This window comes from Salmo trutta, unplaced genomic scaffold (assembly GCF_901001165.1).
Source record: "Salmo trutta unplaced genomic scaffold, fSalTru1.1, whole genome shotgun sequence".
In the NCBI taxonomy this organism is placed as follows: Eukaryota; Metazoa; Chordata; class Actinopteri; order Salmoniformes; family Salmonidae; genus Salmo; species Salmo trutta.
Genome location: NW_021822732.1, coordinates 136,950 through 145,000, shown reverse-complemented (window position 1 = coordinate 145,000; position 8,051 = coordinate 136,950). Strand labels below are relative to the sequence as shown.

The 8,051-nt window shown below is 46.3% G+C and overlaps 1 long non-coding RNA gene across 1 annotated transcript; it reads right to left on the bottom strand.

Annotated features, from left to right (window-relative positions):
• Positions 1-4,767: 4,767 nt before the first annotated feature.
• On the bottom strand, positions 4,768-7,082 carry LOC115184065 (uncharacterized). Its single transcript, XR_003874180.1, has 2 exons — positions 6,652-7,082; positions 4,768-4,993 (listed from the first exon to the last, which is right to left on the bottom strand). It is a non-coding gene; the product is annotated as an uncharacterized LOC115184065 (long non-coding RNA).
• Between the last annotated feature and the right edge of the window lie 969 nt (positions 7,083-8,051).

Genomic DNA, 8,051 nt, shown 5'->3' with positions numbered 1-8,051 from the left:
TCCCAAATCTGGCTTGCCTACTACTTAGTAAAACTTCATCCTGTGTACTAATCTCACTACACACTATTCAGAACGGACTGTTTAGTGAAAATAGATGCAATATGCCACGGCAGAAACGTGTTTTCTTTTGGTGCGTTCATAACAACAAAAATATCGAAGCCGTGATTTTCACACCGGAGAAGTCGAAGCGGTGATTTTCACACCGGAGAAGTCGAAGCCGTGATCTACACACCGGAGAAGTCGAAGCCGTGATTTTCACACCCGGAGAAGTCGAAGCCGTGATTTTCACACCCGGAGAAGTCGAAGCCGTGATCTTCACACCGGAAAGGCCGACCCAAGGTGGTGAGGGTAGGTAACATCACCTCCGCCACACTGACCCTCAACACTGGAGCCCTACAGGGGTGTGTGCTTAGTCCCCTCCTGTACTCCCTGTTCACCTACGACTGCATGGCCAGGCACGACTCCAACACCATTAGGTTAGCTGATGACACGACGCTGTTAGGCCTGGAGATGAGTCAACCTGCAGAAAGATGCTCAGTGACCTGGCAGTGTGGTGCCAGAGAAACAACCTCTCTCTGAATGCCTGGCAGTGTGGTGCCAGAGAAACAACCTCTCCCTGAATGCCTGGCAGGGTGGTGCCAGAGCAACAACCTCTCCCTGAATGCCTGGCAGGGTGGTGCCAGAGCAACAACCTCTCCCTGAATGCCTGGCAGTGTGGTGCCAGAGCAACAACCTCTCCCTGAATGCCTGGCAGGGTGGTGCCAGAATAACAACCTCTCCCTGAATGCCTGGCAGTGTGGTGCCAGAGCAACAACCTCTCCCTGAATGCCTGGCAGGGTGGTGCCAGAGAAAAAACCTCTCCCTGAATGCCTGGCAGTGTGGTGCCAGAGAAACAACCTCTCCCTGAATGCCTGGCAGTGTGGTGCCAGAGAAACAACCTCTCCCTGAATGCCTGGCAGTGTGGTGCCAGAGAAACAACCTCTCCCTGAATGCCTGGCAGGGTGGTGCCAGAGCAACAACCTCTCCCTGAATGTCAGTATTTGTATTTGCATTTATTATGGTTCCCCATTATTTATATTTCTACTTTGCACTTTCTTCCACTACAAATCTACCATTCCAGTGTTTTACTTGCTATATTGTATTTCGCCACCATGGCCTTTTTTGCCTTTACCTCCCTTATCTCACCTCATTTGCTCACATTGTATATAGACTTATTTTTCTACTGTATTATTGACTGTATGTTTTGTTTATTCCATGTGTAACTCTGTGTTGTTGTATGTGTCGAACTGCTTTTCTTTATCTCGCAATTGTAAATGAGAACTTGTTTTCCACTTGCCTACCTGGTTAAATAAAGGTAAAATAAAAACATACAATTAGCTGCTGCCAAGGCAGTGTATACTGTGTGTGTGTGTGTGTGTGTGTGTGTGTGTGTGTGTGTGTGTGTGTGTGTGTGTGTGTGTGTGTGTCTGTGTGTGTCTGTGTGTGTCTGTACCTATGCTTGTGTTGCTTCACAGTCCCTGCTGTTCCATAAGGTGTTTTTTTATCTGTTTTTTAAATCTGATTCTACTGCTGCATCAGTTACTTGATGTGGATTAGAGTTCCATGTAGTCATGGCTCTATGTAGTACTTAGTACAATTGCAATTTTCCTAAGTCCTTTTTTGTGGCACCTGACCACACGACTGTCAAGGTGCGACAAAACTAGGGCCTGTAGGACCTGTCTTGTTGATAGTGTTGTTAAGAAGGTAGAAACTAGGGCCTGTAGGACCTGCCTTGTTGATAGTGTTGTTAAGAAGGTAGAAACTAGGGCCTGTAGGACCTGCCTTGTTGATAGTGTTGTTAAGAAGGTAGAAACTAGGGCCTGTAGGACCTGCCTTGTTGATAGTGCTGTTAAGAAGGTAGAAACTAGGGCCTGTAGGACCTGCCTTGTTGATAGTGCTGTTAAGAAGGTAGAAACTAGTGCCTGTAGGACCTGCCTTGTTGATAGTGTTGTTAAGAAGGTAGAAACTAGGGCCTGTAGGACCTGCCTTGTTGATAGTGCTGTTAAGAAGGTAGAAACTAGGGCCTGTAGGACCTGCCTTGTTGATAGTGTTGTTAAGAAGGTAGAGCAGGGCTTTATTATGGACAGACTTCTCCCCATCTTAGCTACTGTCGTATCAATATGTTTTGACCATGACAGTTTATAATCCAGGGTTACTCCAAGCAGTTTAGTCACCTCAACTTGCTCAATTTCCACAGTATTTATTACAAGATTCAGTTGAGGTTTAGGGTTTAGTGAAGAATTTGTCCCAAATACAATGCTTATAGTTTTAGAAATATTTAGGACTAACTTATTCCTTGCCACCCACTCTGAAACTAACTGCTACTCTTAAGTGTTGCAGTCATTTCAGTCGCTGTAGTAGCTGACATGTATAGTGTTGAGTCATCCACATACATAGACACTCTGGCTTTGCTCAAAGTCCGTGGCATGTCGTTAGTAAAGATTGAAAAAAAGCAATGGGCATTAAAATAAATCCTGTTACCCCTATACTTGTCTACCTCAATCCAGTATCCACATTGTAAAGATAGTATTGGAACTGAACCTGTATATAGCATGCTTACTTACTTACTTATTGTGTTCATGTGTCTTATTTCTTGTTTTTTTTCTAGTATTACATTGTTATTGATTACTGCATTGTTGGGATTTGAGTTTGCAAGAAAGGCATTTCACTGTAATTGTGCAGGTGACATTAAAACTTGATCAAGCCATGAACTGCCCCTCTCCATCTTTGGATGATGCACGCCCTCAAAGACTTGGTTTCTATTGGTTGACCCAACTATAGCTAGGCTACTGATGATGATGTAGTGGTTGACCTAGCCAACTATAGCTAGGCTACTGATGATGATGTAGTGGTTGACCCAACTATAGCTAGGCTACTGATGATGATGTAGTGGTTGACCTAGCCAACTATAGCTAGGCTACTGATGATGATGTAGTGGTTGACCTAGCCAACTATAGCTAGGCTACTGATGATGATGTAGTGGTTGACCTAGCCAACTATAGCTAGGCTACTGATGATGATGTAGTGGTTGACCCAACTATAGCTAGGCTACTGATGATGATGTAGTGGTTGACCTAGCCAACTATAGCTAGGCTACTGATGATGATGTAGTGGTTGACCCAACTATAGCTAGGCTACTGATGATGATGTAATGGTTGACCTAGCCAACTATAGCTAGGCTACTGATGATGATGTAGTGGTTGACCCAACTATAGCTAGGCTACTGATGATGATGTAGTGGTTGACTTAGCCAACTATAGCTAGGCTACTGATGATGATGTAGTGGTTGACCTAGCCAACTATAGCTAGGCTACTGATGATGATGTAATGGTTGACCTAGCCAACTATAGCTAGGCTACTGATGATGATGTAGTGGTTGACCTAGCCAACTATAGCTAGGCTACTGATGATGATGTAGTGGTTGACCCAACTATAGCTAGGCTACTGATGATGATGTAGTGGTTGACCCAACTATAGCTAGGCTACTGATGATGATGTAGTGGTTGACCCAACTATAGCTAAGCTACTGATGATGATGTAGTGGTTGACCCAACTATAGCTAGGCTACTGATGATGATGTAGTGGTTGACCCAACTATAGCTAAGCTACTGATGATGATGTAGTGGTTGACCTAGCCAACTACAGCTAGGCTACTCTATAAAAAATGTAATCGATTATTATTATTTGAGATGATGAAAAGCTTGATTATTATTGTTAGGGTTATTAGTATACCAACGATGGTTTTAGTTTAGTAGAGCCAGAAGCTCTGACAAAGGCCAAAGGCTGACGACACGTAGCGCCAATAAAAAAGTGATACAAGCAAGAACTGTGTGTGATTTCTTTATTCTTTAAAAACCTGCGCCGGTGGAAAAATATTTTGATGTGGAGCGCCGTCCTCAAACAATTGTATGAGGGCCTACTAGTGTTGAATTTAGGCAATCACTGAACTGATCAATTACTCCGTGTGGTGCCGAGCTGGGACAAAATCCTATAGTACCTGCAGCTCTCCAGGAACCGGGTTGTCTCCTGGTCTAGAGGGTTATGGTTAGGTCTGGTACTCTACAGGGTTGTCTCCTGGTCTAGAGGGTTATGGTTAGGTCTGGTACTCTACAGGGTTGTCTCCTGGTCTAGAGGGTTATGGTTAGGTCTGGTACTCTACAGGGTTGTCTCCTGGTCTAGAGGGTTATGGTTAGGTCTGGTACTCTACAGGGTTGCCTCCTCCTGGTCTAGAGGGTTATGGTTAGGTCTGGTACTCTACAGGGTTGTCTCCTGGTCTAGAGGGTTACGGTTAGGTCTGGTACTCTACAGGGTTGTCTCCTGGTCTAGAGGGTTATGGTTAGGTCTGGTACTCTACAGGGTTGCCTCCTCCTGGTCTAGAGGGTTATGGTTAGGTCTGGTACTCTACAGGGTTGTCTCCTGGTCTAGAGGGTTATGGTTAGGTCTGGTACTCTACAGGGTTGTCTCCTGGTCTAGAGGGTTATGGTTAGGTCTGGTACTCTACAGGGTTGTCTCCTCCTGGTCTAGAGGGTTATGGTTAGGTCTGGTACTCTACAGGGTTGTCTCCTCCTGGTCTAGAGGGTTATGGTTAGGTCTGGTACTCTACAGGGTTGTCTCCTCCTGGTCTAGAGGGTTATGGTTAGGTCTGGTACTTTACAGGGTTGTCTCCTCCTGGTCTAGAGGGTTATGGTTAGGTCTGGTACTCAACAGAGAGCTCTAGAGAGACAGAGAGCTTTGTCATCTGGGTTTTTATTGGTTCTTTCAGGATCAGGCAGTTTATTTTCTGAGACATTTACATCATACAGCATCATTTACATTAATATAGATCAAATAACATAATTTACACTAATATATATAATCTAACATCATTAGATATATCATGTTGCATACACACAGGGCCAATCTAAAATGGCACCAAATTCCTCTACAGAGCCCTGTTCCCTTCCTAGTGCACTACCTTAGACCAGAGCCCTGTTCCCTTCCTAGTGCACTACTTTAGACCAGAGCCCTGTTCCATATATCACACTACCTTAGACCAGAGCCCTGTTCCATATATCACACTACCTTAGACCAGAGCCCTGTTCCCTTCATAGTGCACTACCTTAGACCAGAGCCCTGTTCCCTTCCTAGTGCACTACCTTAGACCAGAGCCCTGTTCCCTTCCTAGTGCACTACTTTAGACCAGAGCCCTGTTCCATATATCACACTACTTTAGACCAGAGCCCTGTTCCCTTCATAGTGCACTACCTTAGACCAGAGCCCTGTTCCCTTCATAGTGCACTACCTTAGACCAGAGCCCTGTTCCATATATCACACTACTTTAGACCAGAGCCCTGTTCCAGATATCACACTACCTTAGACCAGAGCCCTGTTCCCTTCCTAGTGCACTACTTTAGACCAGAGCCCTGTTCCATATATCACACTACTTTAGACCAGAGCCCTGTTCCATATATCACACTACTTTAGACCAGAGCCCTGTTCCATATATCACACTACCTTAGACCAGAGCCCTGTTCCATATATCACACTACTTTAGACCAGAGCCCTGTTCCATATATCACACTACCTTAGACCAGAGCCCTGTTCCATATATCACACTACCTTAGACCAGAGCCCTGTTCCATATATCACACTACCTTAGACCAGAGCCCTGTTCCATATATCACACTACCTTAGACCAGAGCCCTGTTCCATATATCACACTACCTTAGACCAGAGCCCTGTTCCATATATCACACTACTTTAGACCAGAGCCCTGTTCCCTTCATAGTGCACTACTTTAGACCAGAGCCCTGTTCCCTTCATAGTGCACTACCTTAGACCAGAGCCCTATTCCCTACATAGTGCACTACCTTAGACCAGGGCCCTGTTCCCTTCCTAGTGCACTACCTTAGACCAGAGCCCTGTTCCCTTCATAGTGCACTACCTTAGACCAGAGCCCTGTTCCATATATCACACTACTTTAGACCAGAGCCCTGTTCCCTTCCTAGTGCACTACTTTAGACCAGAGCCCTGTTCCCTTCATAGTGCACTACTTTAGACCAGAGCCCTGTTCCCTTCCTAGTGCACTACCTTAGACCAGAGCCCTGTTCCATATATCACACTACCTTAGACCAGAGCCCTGTTCCCTTCATAGTGCACTACCTTAGACCAGAGCCCTGTTCCATATATCACACTACCTTAGACCAGAGCCCTGTTCCATATATCACACTACTTTAGACCAGAGCCCTGTTCCCTTCCTAGTGCACTACTTTAGACCAGAGCCCTGTTCCCTTCCTAGTGCACTACTTTAGACCAGAGCCCTGTTCCCTTCCTAGTGCACTACCTTAGACCAGAGCCCTGTTCCATATATCACACTACCTTAGACCAGAGCCCTGTTCCCTATATATCACACTACCTTAGACCAGAGCCCTGTTCCCTTCCTAGTGCACTACTTTAGACCAGAGCCCTGTTCCATATATCACACTACCTTAGACCAGAGCCCTGTTCCCTTCATAGTGCACTACCTTAGACCAGAGCCCTATTCCCTACATAGTGCACTACCTTAGACCAGAGCCCTGTTCCCTTCATAGTGCACTACCTTAGACCAGAGCCCTGTTCCATATATCACACTACCTTAGACCAGAGCCCTGTTCCATATATCACACTACTTTAGACCAGAGCCCTGTTCCCTTCCTAGTGCACTACTTTAGACCAGAGCCCTGTTCCCTTCCTAGTGCACTACCTTAGACCAGATGTATTAGACAGCTTTGGGAGACTTTGGCCCAAAGTAATTGACTATAGTGTTGGAATAGTGGTCACTAGAGGGAATAGGTTGACGACATCTGCTCCTCATTCACTCAGCCTATTGAGTCCACTGGTCCCACACATATAACTACCATATGCCTTGACCTCTTTCTCCCCTCTCTCTCCAGATAAAATCCTGCGATTAGGGATGTCCGTCCACCCGACAACCTGCCCACTCAACCCCTCCTCCCTTCTCTAGACCATCTCTGGAGACCTTCTCCCCTTCCTCACTTCCCTCATCAACTCAACCCCATTCCCTCCTCCCTTCTCTAGACCATCTCTGGAGACCTTCTCCCATTCCTCACTTCCCTCATCAACCCAACCCATTCCCTCCTCCCTTCTCCACACCATCTCTGGAGACCTTCTTACTTCCCTCATCAACTCATCCCCATTCCCTCCTCCCTTCTCCACACCATCTCTGGAGACCTTCTCACTTCCCTCATCAACTCATCCCCATTCCCTCCTCCCTTCTCCACACCATCTCTGGAGACCTTCTCACTTCCCTCATCAACTCATCCCCATCCCCTCCTCCCTTCTCCACACCATCTCTGGAGACCTTCTCACTTCCCTCATCAACTCATCCCCATTCCCTCCTCCCTTCTCCACACCATCTCTGGAGACCTTCTTACTTCCCTCATCAACTCATCCCCATTCCCTCCTCCCTTCTCCACACCATCTCTGGAGACCTTCTCACTTCCCTCATCAACTCATCCCCATCCCCTCCTCCCTTCTCCACACCATCTCTGGAGACCTTCTCACTTCCTTCATCAACTCATCTCTGGAGACCTTCTCCCATTCCTCCTTCAAGATGGCCCGAGTTGCTTCCCTCCTCAAGAAACCAACACTGGACCCATATATACTGTTATACTCATGTATAGATGATACTGTATATATCCCCATGTTAACATGCTATATATACTGTTGTATAGATTATATATATCTCTATGTTAACATGCTATATATACTGTTATATTCATTGTGGCGTACAGCAGGTCAGCCACCAGGGGGAGACTCATCGAGGCCTGCTGACAGACAGAGTGTACATCACGAGGCGATGGCTCCATTGGCTGGACGTGCCAGATCTCGACGGGCTCTCCGTCCAGGACTAATTGGGGCTGATTGGGAGTTGGTGAGTAATTAAGGGCTGATTGCTCACCAGCTGTACAAGTCCCATAAAGCTGCCAGAAGGGCAGCACACAGGAAGAGAGTGGGGGAAGAAAGGACTCCTG